Here is a 19,092-nt window from a genome sequence, read left to right as displayed (position 1 = left end):
TGCCCTTGCCTCTCAAATTGGCCTCCTCGTGTGACGAATCTGCCAAAAATCACACAAACATCGATGAAGTTCAATTTCTGAAAGACGGGGTTTTAACCATACATATCTAAAATTCGCCCCTTAATGATACTAAAATGATCCCATACAGTTATGTAACTTCAATCTACAATACAACACTCAATAGGGCCAATATTAGTACTAGATCCCATAAATTATACCATTTAGGCATATTATCAAATATCTTGTAGGCATAAATATTTACACCTCTTAACTACAGCATTGGTTCCTCCAACTATCACCATTAACCAACAATTCATCCCACTATTATTCTTTAATAATTTATACTTCTAACATCACATGTGTGATCAACCATTCACACCCAAACCAACAAAAATTCCATCAAGTAAACACCTTTAAATCCCTACCATGTTCATGTATTTAAATTGGGAATTTATGGCTTCCAACCACCATACAATAAGTTGTAATACTTGATTCATACTCATATTCCCATAATATATTCATATATGTGAGCCTAAGGGTGTAGGATTACCTTTTGGAAGAAATCTTGCAAAATCCTCCTTTGAGTTCTTGAAGGAATTTCTTGAAAATCTAAGGATTTTTAAGATCAATCCATGTTAATATAAGTGTTTGGGAGTAGTAATCAACTCAAAATACTCCAAAAATCTTACCTTAGGAGTGCAATTGGGTGTCTTGGTCGAATTGGGGGTGTTGGGGAAGCCCTAGGCTTGAGAAATGACTCAAAGTCCGTCATTTCCCGTCCTTAGGTGTATAGAGGCCTGACACTAGCACGCCCGCGCTAATCCCGCGCTAGTGAGGCAGAAGAAAACTCAATTAGCGCTGGCTACGCGCTCAGCGCTAAGGCCGCGCTACTGACACATGCCCAGTAAAATGCTCATAACTTTCTGTATACAACTCCAAATTACGAACGGTTTATTGCGTTGGAAACTAGACTCAAAGCGCTTTAATATGATAGATAGATCCTCACACAAATACATATATAACTGGAGATATGGTCGTTTAAAGTGAGGTCTTATGCACACTCATTTACAATTTCGTCTATTATGAAATTTCCCAACTTCAAAAGTTCCCATTAGCCATCCGAAATCACCCCGAGGTCCTCGGGACCTCAACCAAAAATACCAATACATCTTATAATATTATTCAAACTTGTTCCAATTATCAAAACACCTCGACTAACACCAAAATTATCGAATTACATCGAATTCAAGTCTAAGTTCCTTTAAAACTTCCAAAACGAGCATTCGATCAAAACCTCAACCAAAATATGTTCGAATGACTTGAAATTTTGCACACATATCCAAAATGGCATATCGAAGCTACAGAATTCTCGGAATTCCATTCCGACCGTCGGATCAAAATTTCACCTATCAACCGGAAATCGCCAAAATATTAGCTTCGCCAAAATGAGCTAATTTCTTCACCAGACCTCCAAAATTAATTCCGATTGCGCTCCTAGGCCTTAAGTCATCCCCCGAAACTAACTGAATCATAAGAATTCAATTCCGAGCCCTCTAACTCACAAGTCAACATCCGGTTGACTTTTCCAAATTAATTCTTCCTTAAAGAGACTAATTGTCCCATTTCATACCAAACTCGATCCGAATTGACTCAAATTCACCAAGTACACATATTGAAACATGAATAAGCATTTAACGGGGAATACGGGACGAAAATACAGGAAACAACGGTTCGGATCGTTACAGTCATCTTGTGACACCTCATTTCATAATCATAATTAATATAGGTCTCAACCCACTATCATATTTTTCACGACATTTCGTGCGCATATATATATCACAACCGCATGGACAACTCACGTGCTATTAAATAAAACTATAATATTTTCCCAGGTACCTCGTGCCTATAACATAATATGTCATTAATAAAAATCATCATATGTTTCTCGGCACCTTGTGCCCACATGTCTCCGTCTCACATTTCGCAACAACATTCTCATGTTACTCAATTCATAGGGTCCATAACCCAATACAATTAAAAATGTTCAAAGAGCCTCATTTACTTAATATAAAGTAGAGTACAACTTCCAACCCAACTAGAAAATAAACAAGAAAAGATGAAGTTATTTTTAGAAATCGTTTGAATAAAGAAAATACCCTTTTTAATTAAAGTACAATTGTTGAAAATTTAAGTATTGAAAGCTTTATATAAATGCGGCGAGATATTGAAAATAATATGGCTTACAACACAAGGTATCACAACACTGTAAAGGACTCTAAACAGTTAATACACTTGAAATGTTAATAACAAAAAAAATACAACAAATAGAAAGTGAACGGCATCACCCTTCGTGCTTTTACTAGCGTCCTCACCATACACGGCATCACCCTTCGTGCTTTACACTCTTCCTCACCATACACGGCATCACCCTTCGTGTTTTACACTCTTCCTCACCCAAGCAACATTCACAAAGCAATCCAGGCAAGGAAGTCAATAATATCAGGTATTAACAAGAAACCAATAAAGGAATATAAGAAAAGCCATAATTCAATTATCAACAAGAATCGGGAATATAAAGGACAAGTGCACGGCATCACCTTCGTGATTTTACTCTCGTCCTCACCATAAAAATTAATATAATCTGCACGGCATCACCCTTCATGCTTCTACTCTCATCCTCACCATAAAATCAATATAATCGGCACGGAATTGTACATCATGCGACACGGCATCACCCTCCGTGCTTTAACACTCTTTCCTCACCATATGAATAATATAAATGTGCACGGCATCACCCTTCGTGCTTTATCGCTCTTCCTCACCCAAGCAACAATCACAAAGCAATTTGGGCAAGGCAAGATCAAAAATATCACAATTTGAGCCAATGCTCTATAATGTTCAACAATTCAATTCTCAACTTGAGCCAATGCTCTATAATGTTCAACAATTCAATCCCGGCAAGGGAACAATAGTACAATAATCAAATCCCGACAAGGGAAACAACATCAAAACAATAACATCCCGGCAAGGGAAACAACATCAAAACAATAATATCCCGGCAAGGGAAACAACATCAAAACAATAATATCCCGGCAAGGGAAACAACATCAAAATAATAATACTTCCTCAATAGAAATTATCATATAGAGCATATACACTACGAAACGGAGTCAGGTTAATCAAAGTATAAGACTCACGGGCATACTTGACACCAACGTATAGATACTCGTCACCATGCCTATACGTCGTACTCCACAATTAACATGTAACAAATAAGACACAATTCCTAATCCCTCAAGCTAAGGTTAGACCAAACACTTACCTCACTTTGCAACCAATTCAAAATTCCAACAAGTCTTTGCCTCGCGAATTCGTGCCCAAAATTCTCAAATCTAGTCATAAACAATTCGATTCCGTCAATAAAATTTATAGGAATTAATTGTGACGACCCAAGGGGTCATCACCGTAATTCTTCCTTGTTCCGTGCTCCCGAGGCCTTGAAAACCTCGCTTTTAGTTGTCTCGATTGGCGTGCGCAGTTCGGGCACATAGCCGGAAAGTTTTTATTTAGAATATGTGAATTATGTGAAACATTTGATGAATTTTGGTATTAATATGCATAATGTTGACTTCGGTCAACATTTTGGGTAAAAGGACCCGGACATGTGATTCGACGGTCCCGGAGGGTTCGTAGAAAAATATGGGACTTGGGCGTGTGCCCGGAATCAAATTCTGAGGTCCCAAGCCCGAGAAATGAATTTTTGAAAGAAATTGTTTTTCTGAAATTTGATATGAAAATTTGAAATGAAAAGGAGTTAGAAAATATAGGTATCGAGCTCGTATTTTGGTTCCGACGCCCGTTACAAGTCTTAAATATGTGTTAAGCACTATCTGTAAAGTTTGGCTAAAAACGGACATCATATGACGTGTTTCGGACTAAAAATGGAGAGTTTGAGTTATGAAACTTGAAGAAAGAAATTCATGTGTTTGAGGCTTGATCCTATGTATATGATGTTATTTTGGCGATTTGATCGCACGAGTAAGCCTGTAAGATGTTTTTAAGGTTGTGTGCATGTTTGGTTTGGAGTCCCAAGGGCTCGGGTGAGTTTTGAATGGGGCCCGGAAGGTCTTGGACTTAAGAAAATGCAGGTTCAGGTGTTGCAGACACCAGCGCGGCCGCGGTCATATCCGCGCGGTCTGCGCTGGAGCCGCGCGGCCGTGATGCTTTTTTGTGCGGTCCGCGTGGCTAAGTCTGAGGGCTAGGGTTTCAGGTTAGCCAGCGCGGCCGCGCACCAAAACAATGCGGTCCGCGCTGGAAGGGTTCAGAGAAGCCCCACTTTTCTCCCACTCGGCGCGGCCGCAACACATTTTTGTACGGTCCGCGCCAGGTCCTCAGAAAGGTATACAAGTTCGGAAAATCTCAGTCATTTTTCACTTTTCAAAAACCCAAAACCTAAGAGGCGATTTTCCAAACAACTTTTTTTCTCCAAAACGATTGGTAAGTGATTTCTAACTTAATTTCTTTATTCCTTAACATCTTTTAACATAATTTCAACTTCAAATCAAAGATTTTCATGGGGAAAATTGGGTGTTTTGGATAAAACCTAGGTTTTCTACAAATTGAGAAGTTGGACCTCAATTTGGGGTCCGATTTAAAAACAAATCATATATTTGGCTTCATGGGGGAATGAGTAACCGGGTTTTGGTCCGAACCTCGAATTTCGACCACGTGGGTCCGGGGGTATTTTGACCTTTTTGGGAAAAACCTTGAAAAATCTATTTTCATGCATTGGGGATGATTCATTTAGTAATTATTAATGACTTATGACTAGATTCGAGCGAATTGGTGGTAGAATCAAGAGGTAAAGCTATACTAGAAGCGTGAGTTGAGTTTGGAGCATTCGAGGTAAGTGTTTGTTCTAACTTTGGCTTGAGGGAATAGGATTAGGATGATATTTGCTACTTGCTAATGTGGAGTACGGTGTATAGGCATGGTGACGGTTATCTATGCACCGGGGTCTAGCATGACCGTGAGTCTTGATTGCTTTTAATTCGAATAATGTGACACAAGCTCCTTGTTTATTTGATGAGTTTCATATAATATGAACGGTTGAGGTAAAATTGCGATTGGTGTACTTTTGGAGCGTTAGCTCGAACATGAATGTGTTAGTTGAGAAAGAATGGATTTAAAAAGGAGAATGTGTTGTGAATACTCCCTTGCCGGGATGTGTAGACTGATATATATATTCTCCCTTGTCGGGATATTTTGGGCTGTTAGTTGTACCCTTGCCGGGTTAAAGGTATTCAGTTGTCATTCTCCCCTGAAGGGGTCTACTATATGAAGTCACATATTATGAACTATATTATGGGATCGTGTGGCATGCCGTCCACTTATATATGATATTATGTGATCGTGTGGCACGTCGTCCACTTATAGATGATATTATGGGATCGTGTGGCACACCGTCCACTTATATATGATATTATGGGATCGTGTGGCACGCCGTCCACTTATATATGATATTATGGGATCGTGTGGCACGTCGTCCACTTATATATGATATTATGGGATCGTGTGGCACGCCGTCCACTTATATATGATATTATGGGATCGTGTGGCACGCCGTCCACTTATATATGATATTATGGGATCGTGTGGCACGCCGTCCACTTATATATGATATTATGGGATCGTGTGGCATGTCGTCCACTTATATATGATATCATGGGAACCGGAGTCTCTTCTGCTTATTTTCGATATTTCATTTTTATCTGTTACTCCCCGATAGCATGTCCCCTCCCAGTTTTACTTTGTATTATCTTGTTATTGTTTTCTTGCACTTGTTGTATATATACATCTGTACAGGTTAATTGTGGTAGGTACTGTCTAGCCTCGTCACTACTTCGTCGGGGTTAGGCCAGGCACTTACCAGCACATGGGGTCGGTTGTGCTGATGCTACACTCTGTGCAAATATTTGTGCACAGATCAGAGAGCAGCTTACAGACCACAGCAGTAGGATTTCTGGGAGTTGTCTTCAGTCCAGGGACTCTCGAGGTAGCCTAACTGGCGTTCGCAGGCCGAAGTCCCTTTCCATGTTTTTCGTTTGTTCATCTTGTATCAGACAAACATGATGTATTTCCTTTCAGATATTGTTTGTAGTATTCTGTAGTAGTCCGTGAGCTTGAGACACCAAACCTTGGGTAGTGATGTGTATTAAACTTCCGCACTTTTGGTTTTCAGTTTCTTTAGATTTAAAGTCTTCCGCTCAAATTTTGTCTCGTTTATTATATTGTTTGAAAGAAAGCAGGAAAGGTATTTTAAATATTTGGCTTGCCTAGCTCCGATAGTAGGCGCCATCAGGACACCCGATGGTGGGAAATTCGGGTCGTGACAAGTTGGTATCAGAGCCCTAGGTTACTTAGGTCTCACAACTCACAGACAAGCTCAGTAGAGTCTGAGGGATCGGTACGGAGACGTCTGTATTTATCCCGCAGAGGCTACTGAGTTAGGAAAACTTCACCTTGTTCAATCTTGTCGTGCGATTCTGTTTCTCAAGTACTGATTGTGTTTCCACTCTGTTCTTTCGCAGATGGCGAGGACACGTGCTTCCTCTTCTACCGCGCAACAGCCTGAGCCCCCAGCAGTAGCCCCTATTAGGGGCAGAGGGCGAGGCCGAGGCCGTGCCAGAGGCCGAGGCAGGGGTAGAGTTCAGCCCCGAGCAGCATTTCCAGCGACGGAGCCTCAGGTCGATTTTGAGGAGGAGGTTCCGGCCCCAGCTGTTTCAGTGGGCCCAGCTCAGGTCCCAGAGGGTTTCATAGCCACTTCAGTGCTTCAGGATGCTTTGGTCCGACTGGTAGGCTTTATGGAGGGCATTTCTAGGGCGGGTTTGCTTCCCGTAGCTCCAGCCACATCTCAGGCTGGGGGAGGAGTTCAGACTCCCGATACTCGTACTCCAGAGCCGGTAGCTCCTCAGGCTCAGGTTCCAGCAGTTCAGCCAGCCGTGGCAGTTCAGCCAGCTGTGGCAGCCCAGCCAGGTATTGCAGCTCAGTCCAGTGATGGTGCGGCTATATCCGAGGATGCTTTGTGGAGGCTTGATCGTTTCACCAAGATCTTCACTACTACATATAGTGGCACTCCCTCAGAGGATGCTCAGGATTTCATATTCAGCTGTCATGAGGTTCTACGGACTATGGGCATTGTAGAGACCAATGGGGTCGACTTCGCCACTTTTCGCCGGGCAGGATCCGCCAAGACTTGGTGGAGGGATTTCTGTTTAGCCAGGCCAGCAGGGTCGCCATCATTGACCTGGGATCAGTTTTCAGAGTTATTTCTAGGGAAGTTTCTCCCAGTTACTCAGCGAGATGCTCTTCGCAGGCAGTTTGAGCGTCTCCAGCAGGGTCCTATGACGGTCACCCAGTATGAGACCCGGTTCATTGATCTTGCTCGTCATGCCATTGTGATACTCCCCACCGATAGAGAGAGGGAGCGGAGGTTTATTGATGGGTTGGCCCAGCCGATCCGTGTTCAGATGGCCATGAGTATCGGTAGTGAGATTTCATTTCAGGAGGCGGCAGATGGTGCCCACCGGATAGAGATGGCACTTGCTCAGGGAGGTGGTCATGGGTCTGATAAGAGGCCCCGTCATTCTGGTAGATTCAGTGGTACCTCGTCTGGAGGTAGGGATTCTTATGGTAGAGGCCATCCTTCGAGGCCCTTTCAGTCAGCTCTCCAGGCTTCTCATGGTACACCAGGTGGTCGTGGTTCTCAGCCGCAGTATTCTGGCCAGCAGCTCTTCAGTTCACCATTAGCACCTATCAGTGCACCACCTCTTCGTTATTCTCAGCAGCCGAGGGCTTGTTATACTTGCGGCGATGTGAGTCACATTGCCAGATATTGCCCTCGAGTTTCCAGCAGCTCGCAGCAGCAGGGTTCTCGCCCGATGATCCAGGCACTAGTTGCCCCACAGCCTGCCCAGCTAGCTAGAGGCGGGGGTAGAGGACATAGAGGTGGAGGTAGAGGTTTTAGAGGTGGAGCTCAGACCGCTAGAGGTAGGGGTCAACCAGTAGCAGATCGTCCCAGGGATATGATTCAGGGAGGTGGGGCCTAGCCCCGTTGTTATGCTTTGCCAGTCAGGCCAGAGGCTGAGTCATCAGATGCTGTGATTACAGGTACTATTCTGTCTGTGATAGGGATGCTTCTGTGCTATTTGATCCCGGATCTACGTATTCATATGTGTCGTCCTATTTTGCACCCTATTTGGTTATGCCTAGTGACTCGTTGAGTATTCCTGTTTATGTGTCAACACCGGTGGGTGATTCTATTATGGTCGACCAAGTTCATCGTTCTTGTATCGTAGTGTTTGGGGGTCTTGAGACCCGTGTTGATTTGTTGCTTTTGGACATGGTCGACTTTGATGTTATATTGGGGATGGATTGGTTATCCCCGTACCATGCTATCTTGGATTGCCATGCCAAGACCGTGACCTTAGCCTTACCGGATTTACCCCGTTTAGAGTGGAGAGGGACTTCTGGTCATTGTACCCACAGTGTTATCTCGTATGTGAAAGCTCGGCGTATGGTCGAGAAGGGATGTTTGGCCTACTTGGCGTATGTTCGCGATTCTAGTGCGGAGGCCCCTTCTATTGATTCTGTGCTCGTTGTTCGGGAGTTTCCTGAGGTTTTCCTTTCAGACTTGCCGGGTATGTCGCCCGACAGGGATATCGACTTTTGTATTGATTTGGCCCTGAGCACTCAGCCCATTTCTATCCCGCCATATCGTATGGCCCCGCCGGAGTTGAAAGAGTTAAAGGAACAACTGCAGGATTTGCTTGAGAAAGGTTTCATTAGACCCAGTGTTTCACCTTGGGGTGTGCCGGTGTTGTTTGTTAAGAAAAAGGATGGTTCCATGAGAATGTGCATCGATTACCGGCAATTGAACAAGGTTACAATTAAGAATAAGTATCCACTACCGAGTATTGATGATTTATTCGACCAGCTTCAGGGTGCGAGGGTGTTCTCAAAGATAGATTTGAGATCTGGTTATCATCAACTGAGGATTAGGGCGTCTGATGTCCCCAAGACAGTGTTTCGCACTCGGTATGGGCACTATGAGTTTTTGGTCATGTCATTTAGATTGACTAATGCCCCAGCAGCGTTCATGGAGTTGATGAACCGAGTGTTCAGACCTTATTTGGACTTGTTCGTGATAGTCTTCATTGACGATATTCTTATATACTCCCGCAGTCAGGAGAAGCATGAGCAACACCTCAGAGTGGTCCTTCAGACCCTTAAGGATAGTCAGTTATATGCTAAGTTCTCAAAGTGCGAGTTTTGGTTGAGTTCGGTCGCATTCCTGGGTCATGTCGTATCAGCAGCAGGTATTCAGGTAGACCCGAAGAAGATAGAGGCGGTCAAGAACTGGCCTCGACCAGCTCTAGCTACGGATATTCGGAGTTTCCTGGGGTTAGCAGGTTACTATCGTCGGTTCGTGGAGGGGTTTTCATCCATTGCAGCCCCTATGACCAGATTGACCCAGAAGGGTGTCCAGTTCAGGTGGTCGGACGAGTGTGAGGCGAGCTTTCAGAAGCTCGAGACGGCTCTGACTACGGCACCAGTATTGGTTTTGCCCACAGGTTCAGGGCTATATACGGTCTATTGTGATGCGTCTCGAATTGGGTTTGGTGCAGTGTTGATGCAGGAAGGCAAAGTCATTGCTTATGCTTCGAGGCAGTTGAAAATCCATGAGAAGAATTATCCAGTTCATGATCTCGAGTTGGCAGCCATTGTTCATGCCTTGAAGATCTGGAGGCATTACTTATATGGCGTGACGTGTGAGGTTTACACTGATCACAAGAGTCTTCAGTATCTGTTCAAGCAGAAAGAGTTGAATTTGAGGCAGAGGAGGTGGTTAGAGTTGCTAAAGGATTATGATGTTACTATCTTATACCACCCGGGGAAGGCCAATGTGGTGGCCGATGCATTGAGCAGGAAGTCCGCCAGCATGGGTAGTCTTGCTTATATTCCAGTCAGCCAGAGATCGCTTGCTTTGGATGTTCAGGCCTTGGCCAATCGTCTTGTGAGGTTGGATATTTCTGAGCCTAGCAGAGTGTTAGCTTGCACGGTTGCTCGTTCCTCACTATTAGAGCGTATCCGCGAGCGGCAGTTTGAGGATCCCCATTTGTGTGTCTTGAGAGACACGGTGCAGCGTGGAGGTGCCAAGAAAGTAACCTTAGATGATGATGGTGTATTGAGATTGCAGGGGCGAGTTTGTGTGTGTCACGACCCGGATTTCCCACCATCGGGTGTCGTGATGGCGCCTACTATCGGAGCTAGGCAAGCCAAATATTTAAAACACCTTTCCTGCTTTCTTTCAAACAATATAATAAACGAGACAAAATTTAAGCGGAGGACTTTAAATCTAAAGCAACTGAAAACCAAAAGTGCGGAAGCTTAATACACATCACTACCCAAGGTCTGGTGTCACTAGCTCACGGACTACTACAGAATACTACAAACAATGTCTAAAAGGAAATACATCATGTTTGTCTGATACAAGATGAACAAACGAAAAACATGGAAAGGGACTTCGGCCTGCGAACGCCAGCTAGGCTACCTCGAGAGTCCCTGGACTGAAGATAGTTCCCAGAAGCCCTACTGCTGTGGTCCGTAAGCTGCTCCCTGATCTGTGCACAAAAATACACAGAGTGTAGCATCAGCACAACCGACCCTATATGCTGGTAAGTGCCTGGCCTAACCCCGGCGAAGTAGTGACGAGGCTAGGCAGTACCTACCACAATTAACCTGTACAGATATATACAACAAGTACAAGAAAACAATAACAAGATAATACAAAGTAAAACTAGGAGATGACATGCTATCGGGGAGTAACAGATAAAATTGAAATATCAAAAATAAACAGAAGAAACTCCAGTTTCCATTATATATATATATATAAGTGGACGGCGTGCCACACGATCCCATAGTATAGTATATAAGTGGACGGCGTGCCACACGATCCTTTTTTAACAATATATAGGTGGACGGCGTGCCACACGATCCCTTTTAACAATATATAGGTGGACGGCGTGCCACACGATCCCTATTTCCATATACCACGTGGTAGGCGTACCACCCGTTCCCATTTCATCTTTATCACAGTGCACAATATGTCACCGGCAACGGAGGCCAATAACCAAGTGGACAGCGCGCCACACGATCCCATAATATCATATATAAGTGGACGGCATGCCACACGATCCCAATTCATCTTTATCACAGTGCACAATATGTCACCGGCAACGGAGGCCAATAACCAAGTGGACGGTGTGCCACACGATCCCATAATAACATATATAAGTGGACGGCGTGCCACACGATCCCATAATATCATATATAATATCTGACTTCATATAGTAGACCCCTTCAGGGGAGAATAACAACTCAATACCTTTAACCCGGCAAGGGTATAGCTAACAACCCAAAATATCCCGACAATGGAGAATATATATATCAGTCTACACATCCCGGCAAAGGAGTATTCACAACACATTCTCCTTTTTAAATTCATTCTTCCTCAACTAACACATTCATGTTCGAGCTAACGCTCCAAAAGTACACCAATCACAATCTTACCTCAACCGATTACAATATATGAAACTCATCCAATAAACAAGGAGTTTGTGTCACATTATTCGAATTAAAAGCAATCAAGACTCACGGTCATGCTAGACTTCGGTGCATAGATAACCGTCACCATGCCTATGCACCGTACTCCACATTAGCAAGTAGCAAATATCATCCTAATCTTATTCCCTCAAGCCAAAGTTAGAACAAACACTTACCTCGAATGCTCCAAACTCAACTCACGCTTCTAGTATAGCTTTACCTCTTGATTCCACCACCAATACGCTCGAATCTAGTCATAAGTTACTTAATCACATTAATAATTACTAAATGAATCATCCCCAATGCATGAAAATAGATTTTTCAAGGTTTTTTTCAAAAAGGTCAAAAATACCCCCGGACCCACGTGGTCGAAACTCGAGGTTCGGACCAAAACCCGGTTACACATTCCCCCATGAATCCCAATAGATGATTTGTTTTTAAATCGGACCCCAAATTGAGGTCCAACTTCTCAATTTGTAAAAAAACTAGGTTCTACCCAAAATACCCAATTTTCCCCATGAAAATCTTTGATTTGAAGTTGAAATTATGTTAAAAGATGTTAAGGAATAAAGAAATTAAGTTAGAAATCACTTACCAATTGTTTTGGAGAAAAACGTTGTTTGGAAAATCGCCTCTTAGGTTTTGGGTTTTTGAAAAGTGAAAAATGACTGAGATTTTCCGAACTTGTATACCTTTCTGAGGACCTGGCGCGGACCGCACAAAAATGTGTTGCGGCCGCGCCGAGTTGGAGAAAAGTGGGGCTTCTCTGAACCCTTCCAGCGCAGATCGCACTGTTTTGGTGCGCGGCCGCGCTGGCTAACCTGAAACCCTAGCCCTCAGACTCAGCCACGCGAACCGCACAAAAATGCATCGCGGCCGCGTGGCTCCAGCGTGGACCGCGCGGAAATGACCGCGGCCGTGCTGGTGTCTGCAACACCTGAACCTGCATTTTCTTAAGTCCAAGACATCCCGGGCCCCATTCAAAACTCACCCGAGCCCTCGGGGCTCCAAACCAAACATGCACACAACCTTAAAAACATCTTACAGACTTACTCGTGCGATCAAATCGCCAAAATAACATCATATACATAGGATCAAGCCTCAAACACATGATTTTCTTTCTTCAACTTTCATAACTCAAACTCTCCATTTTTAGTCCGAAACACGTCATATGACGTCCGTTTTTAGCCAAACTTTACAGATAGTGCTTAACACATATTTAAGACTTGTACCGGGCGTCGGAGGATTGCACTTCCCGAGTGGAAGTGGGAGAGGATTATGATGGATTTCGTTACTGGACTTCCGATGACTCGGAAAAAGTTTGATGCAGTTTGGGTCATTGTTGATAGGCTGACCAAGTCAGTGCATTTTGTTCCTGTTGTAGCCACCTATTCGTCCGAAAGGTTAGCCGAGATTTATATTAGGGAGATTGTTCGCCTTCATGAGGTGTCGCTATCTATCATTTCGGATCGGGGTACGCAGTTTACCTCGCATTTCTGGAGAGCGGTTCAGCGAGAGTTGGGCACCCAGGTTGAGTTGAGTACAGCATTTCATCCCCAGACGGACGGTCAGTCCGAGAGGACTATTCAGATTCTTGAGGACATGCTCCGAGCCTGTGTCATTGATTTTAGAGGCTCGTGGGACCAGTTTTTGCCTTTAGCAGAGTTCGCCTACAACAACAGCTACCAGTCCAGCATTCAGATGGCTCCGTATGAGGCGTTGTATGGTAGGCGATGTCGGTCTCCAGTTGGATGGTTTGAGCCGGGAGAGGCTCGATTATTGGGTACGGATCTGGTTCAGGAAGCCTTGGACAAGGTCAGGATTATTCAGGATAGACTTCGTACAGCTCAGTCCAGACAGAAGAGTTATGCAGACCACAAGGTCAGAGATGTTGCTTTCATGGTCGGTGAGCGGGTATTGCTCCGTGTATCGCCTATGAAGGGCGTGATGAGATTTGGGAAGAAGGGCAAGTTCAGCCCTAGGTTCATCGGTCCATTTGAGATTCTTGATCGTGTGGGAGAGGTGGCTTGTAGACTTGCCTTGCCACCTAGCTTGTCAGTTTTGCATCCCGTGTTTCATGTATCTATGCTCCGGAAGTATCGCGGAGATCCATCCCACGTGTTGGATTTCAGCACTGTCCCATTGGACAAGGATCTGTCATATGAGGAGGAGCCGGTGGCTATTCTAGACCGGCAGGTTCGACAGTTGAGGTCGAAGAGTTTTCCTTCCGTGCGTGTTCAGTGGAGAGGTCAGCCTCCTGAGGCATCGACCTGGGAGTCCGAGTCCGATATGCGGAGCCGTTATCCTCATTTATTTCCCGACTCAGGTACTTCTTTCTTTTGTCCATTCGAGGACGAACGGTTGTTTTAGAGGTGGAGAATGTGACGACCCAAGGGGTCATCACCGTAATTCTTCCTTGTTCCGTGCTCTCGAGGCCTTGAAAACCTCGCTTTTAGTTGCCTCGATTGGCGTTCACAGTTCGTGCGCGTAGCCGGAAAGTTTTTATGTTAGAATATGTGAATTATGTAAAACATTTGATGAATTTTGGTATTAATATGCATAATGTTGACTTCGGTCAACATTTTGGGTAAACGGACCCAGACCTGTGATTCGACGGTCCCGGAGGGTTCGTAGAAAAATATGGGACTTGGGCGTGTGCCCGGAATCAAATTCTGAGGTCCCAAGCCCGAGAAATGAATTTTTGAAATAAATTGTTTTTCTGAAATTTGATATGAAAATTTGAAATGAAAAGGAGTTAGAAAATATAGGTATCGGGCTTGTATTTTGGTTCCGACGCCTGGTACAAGTCTTAAATATGTGTTAAGCACTATCTGTAAAGCTTGGCTAAAAACGGACGTCATATGACGTGTTTCGGACTAAAAATGGAGAGTTTGAGTTATGAAAGTTAAAGAAAGAAAATCATGTGTTTGAGGCTTGATCCTATGTATATGATGTTATTTTGGCGATTTGATCGCACGAGTAAGTCAGTAAGATGTTTTTAAGGTTGTGTGCATGTTTGGTTTGGAGCCCCGAGGGCTCGGGTGAGTTTTGAATGGGGCCCGGGAGGTCTTGGACTTAAGAAAATGCAGGTTCAGGTGTTGCAGACACCAGCGCAGCCGCGGTCATTTCCGCACGGTCCGCGCTGAAGTCGCGCGGCCGCGATGCATTTTTGTGCGGTCCGCGTGGCTGAGTCTGAGGGCTAGGGTTTCAGGTTAGCCAGCACGGCCATGCACCAAAACAGTGCGGTCCGCGCTGGAAGGGTTCAGAGAAGCCTCACTTTTCTCCCACTCGGCGCGGCCGCAACACATTTTTGTGCGGTCCGCGCCAGGTCCTCAGAAAGGTATACAAGTTCGGAAAATCTCAGTCATTTTTCACTTTTCAAAAACCCAAAACCTAAGAGGCGATTTTCCAAACAATTTTTTTTCTCCAAAACGATTGGTAAGTGATTTCTAACTTAATTTCTTTATTCCTTAACATCTTTTAACATAATTTCAAATTCAAATCAAAGATTTTCATGGGGAAAATTGGGTGTTTTGGGTAAAACCTAGGTTTTCTACAAATTGAGAAGTTGGACCTCAATTTGGGGTCCAATTTAAAAACAAATCATATATTTGGCTTCATGGGGGAATGAGTAACCGGGTTTTGGTCCGAACCTCGAGTTTCGACCACGTGGGTCCGGGGGTATTTTTGACCTTTTTGGGAAAAACCTTGAAAAATCTATTTTCATGCATTGGGGATGATTCATTTAGTAATTATTAATGTGATTAAGTAACTTATGACTAGATTCGAGCGGATTGGTGGTGGAATCAAGAGGTAAAGCTATACTAGAAGCGTGAGTTGAGTTTGGAGCATTCGAGGTAAGTGTTTGTTCTAACTTTGGCTTGAGGGAATAGGATTAGGATGATATTTGCTACTTGCTAATGTGGAGTACGGTGTATAGGCATAGTGACGGTTATCTATGCACCGGAGTCTAGCATGACCGTGAGTCTTGATTGCTTTTAATTCGAATAATGTGACACAAGCTCCTTGTTTATTTGATGAGTTTCATATAATATGAACGGTTGAGGTAAAATTGCGATTGGTGTACTTTTGGAGCGTTAGCTCGAACATGAATGTGTTAGTTGAGGAAGAATGGATTTAAAAAGGAGAATGTGTTGTGAATACTCCCTTGCCGGGATGTGTAGACTGATATATATATTCTCCCTTGTCGGGATATTTTGGGCTGTTAGCTGTACCCTTGCCGGGTTAAAGGTATTGAGTTGTCATTCTCCCCTGAAGGGGTCTACTATATGAAGTCAGATATTATGAACTATATTATGGGATCGTGTGGCACGCCGTCCACTTATATATGATATTATGGGATCGTGTGGCACGTCGTCCACTTATATATGATATTATGGGATCGTGTGGCACGCCGTCCACTTATATATGATATTATGGGATCGTGTGGCACGCCGTCCACTTATATATGATATTATGGGATCGTGTGGCACGCCGTCCACTTATATATGATATTATGGGATCGTGTGGCACGTCGTCCACTTATATATGATATTATGGGATCGTGTGGCACGCCGTCCACTTATATATGATATTATGGGATCGTGTGGCACGCCGTCCACTTATATATGATATTATGGGATCGTGTGGCACGCCGTCCACTTATATATGATATTATGGGATCGTGTGGCACGCCGTCCACTTATATATGATATTATGGGATCGTGTGGCACGTTGTATATATACATCTGTACAGGTTAATTGTGGTAGGTACTGTCTAGCCTCGTCACTACTTCGCCGGGGTTAGGCCAGGCACTTACCAGCACATGGGGTCGATTGTGCTGATGCTACACTCTGTGCAAATATTTGTGCACAGATCAGGGAGCAGCTTACAGACCAAAGCAGTAGGATTTCTGGGAGCTGTCTTCAGTTCACGGACTCTCGAGGTAGCCTAGCTGGCGTTCGCAGGCCGAAGTCCCTCCATGTTTTTCGTTTGTTCATCTTGTATCAGACAAACATGATGTATTTCCTTTCAGGCATTGTTTGTAGTATTCTGTAGTAGTCTGTGAGCTTGTGACACCAGACCTTGGGTAGTGATGTGTATTAAACTTCCGCACTTTTGGTTTTCAGTTGCTTTAGATTTAAAGTCTTCCGCTTAAATTTTGTCTCATTTATTATATTGTTTGAAAGAAAGCAGGAAAGGTGTTTTAAATATTTGGCTTGCCTAGCTCCGATAGTAGGTGCCACCACGACACGCGATGGTGGGAAATCCGGGTCGTGACATTAATTCCATATGAAATTCTACATTTTCCATTAAAATCCGAAATTGCACTAAAAATTTGCCTGTGGGGCCCATGTCTCGGAACCCGACAAAAATTACGGAATATGAAACCTCATCCAACCACGAGTCTAACCATACCAAAATTACTAAATTTCGATAACATTTTGACCCTCAAATCCTCAAATCTATCCGAGAGAATTTTCAAACTCTTCCAACTAAATTCACAGATTTAGTATCAAAACTAGTAATAGATTCGGGTAATCTAGCCAATATTAAGTTAAAACCACTTACCCCATTGTTTTCTCTGAAAATCTCTCGAAAATCGCCTCTTCCCGAGCTCCAATTTGACAAAAATGGAAAATGGGACAAAGTCCCATTTTCAGAAATTAAGACCTATCTTCTATATTCGATGCAAAAACCTATCAAATCAAGTCCGATTGACTTCAAATTTTGCACACAAGTCATAAATGACATAACGAAACTATAAAAATTTTCAGAACTGGATTCCGATCCCGATATCAAAAAGTCAACTCTCCGGTCAAACTTAAGAAATCTTTAGCCTTAGATTTCTAGATTCCGTTAAATGACGATAATTTGATCTAGGGACCTCCAGATTCGCTTTCGGGCATATGACCAAGTCCCAAGTCACGATACGAAACTACCGGAATGGTCAAAACTTTTATCCGGGTTCGTTTGCTCAAAATGTTGACCGAAGTCAACTCAGTTGAGTTTTAAAGCTCTAGTTCCCAATTTAGTCCATTTTTCACCTAAAAACCTTCCGGAAAATTATACGGACTGCGCACGCAAGTCGAGGAATTATTGATACCGCTTTTCAAAGTCTTAAAAATACCGAGATGGTTATTTAATTTAAAGATGACATTTTGGGTCATCACAGTATAGCGTAAGTATATATATATATATAAAAGCTATATTCGATACAGTATTACCTAATACACTTATACTCAGTGCATAGTATAGCGTAAGTATATATATATATATAAGCTATATTCGATACAGTATTACCTAATACACTTATACTTAGTGCATAGTATAGTGTAAGTATATATATATATATATATATATATATATATATATATATATATATATATATATATATATATATATATATATATATATATATATATATAAGCTATATTCGATACAGTAGTACCTAATACACTTATACTTAGTGCATAGTATAGCGTAAGTATATATATTATATATATATATATAAGCTATATTCGATACAGTATTATCTAATACACTTATACTTAGTGCATAGTATAGCGTAAGTATATGTGTGTGTGTATATATATATATATAAAAATCACGTGCTTACAATATATATAAGTTATATTCGATATAATATTAGCTAATAGACTTATACTCAGTGCATAATATAGCGTAAGTATATATATATATTTACCTAACCTGTCCAGCTAACCTGTCCAGGACGTACCTGCAGTCAATTAGCATAGTACTAGCACATACATGTACTTTCAAGACTTCTTCAGGAAGTTTTTGTAAATCCCAAGACTACTTTTAAATAAAAGACAACACATTAATTTTGAAAAGAAAAGGCTACAGATTGAATACACACACACACACACACACACACACACACACACACACTTTATATATATATATAGAGAGAGAGAGAGAGAGAGAGAGAGAGAGAGAGAGACACGCACGATTCGTAGTACTATTCATCCCTTGTATTACAAAAGTATTAACGGCTTACATTTATATTATTTAGATAGTAAATACAAAAGTGATTTTTAATTTTGACCATTGTTGACCTGAATAGAGACCAACTTTGGTCGCCATTTATTCAAGAATTTAGTTTAGCGACCAAAGTTGGTCGCTATATTTAAATCAGATTTAATTATATTTCATATAATATTTAAATTAATAATATAATTATTAAAATTGTATAACTGGGTCCCATTTAAGCGACCAAAGTTGGACGGTATCTTCCTACCCTTTAAGTTGCGACCAACGTTGGTCGCAATTTTTATATTATATATATTTATATTTTATAATTTTTTTAAAATAATAATATAATTATTAAAATTTTGTAGGTGGGTCCCACTTTAGCGACCAACATTGGTCACTAATCTCAGTAAATGTTTGACCAAGAAAGTCTG

Source organism: Nicotiana tabacum, chromosome 7 (assembly GCF_000715075.1).
Source record: "Nicotiana tabacum cultivar K326 chromosome 7, ASM71507v2, whole genome shotgun sequence".
NCBI lineage: Eukaryota > Viridiplantae > Streptophyta > Magnoliopsida > Solanales > Solanaceae > Nicotiana > Nicotiana tabacum.
The sequence above is the reverse complement of the archived record's forward strand: the minus strand, read 5'-3'. Positions refer to the sequence as shown.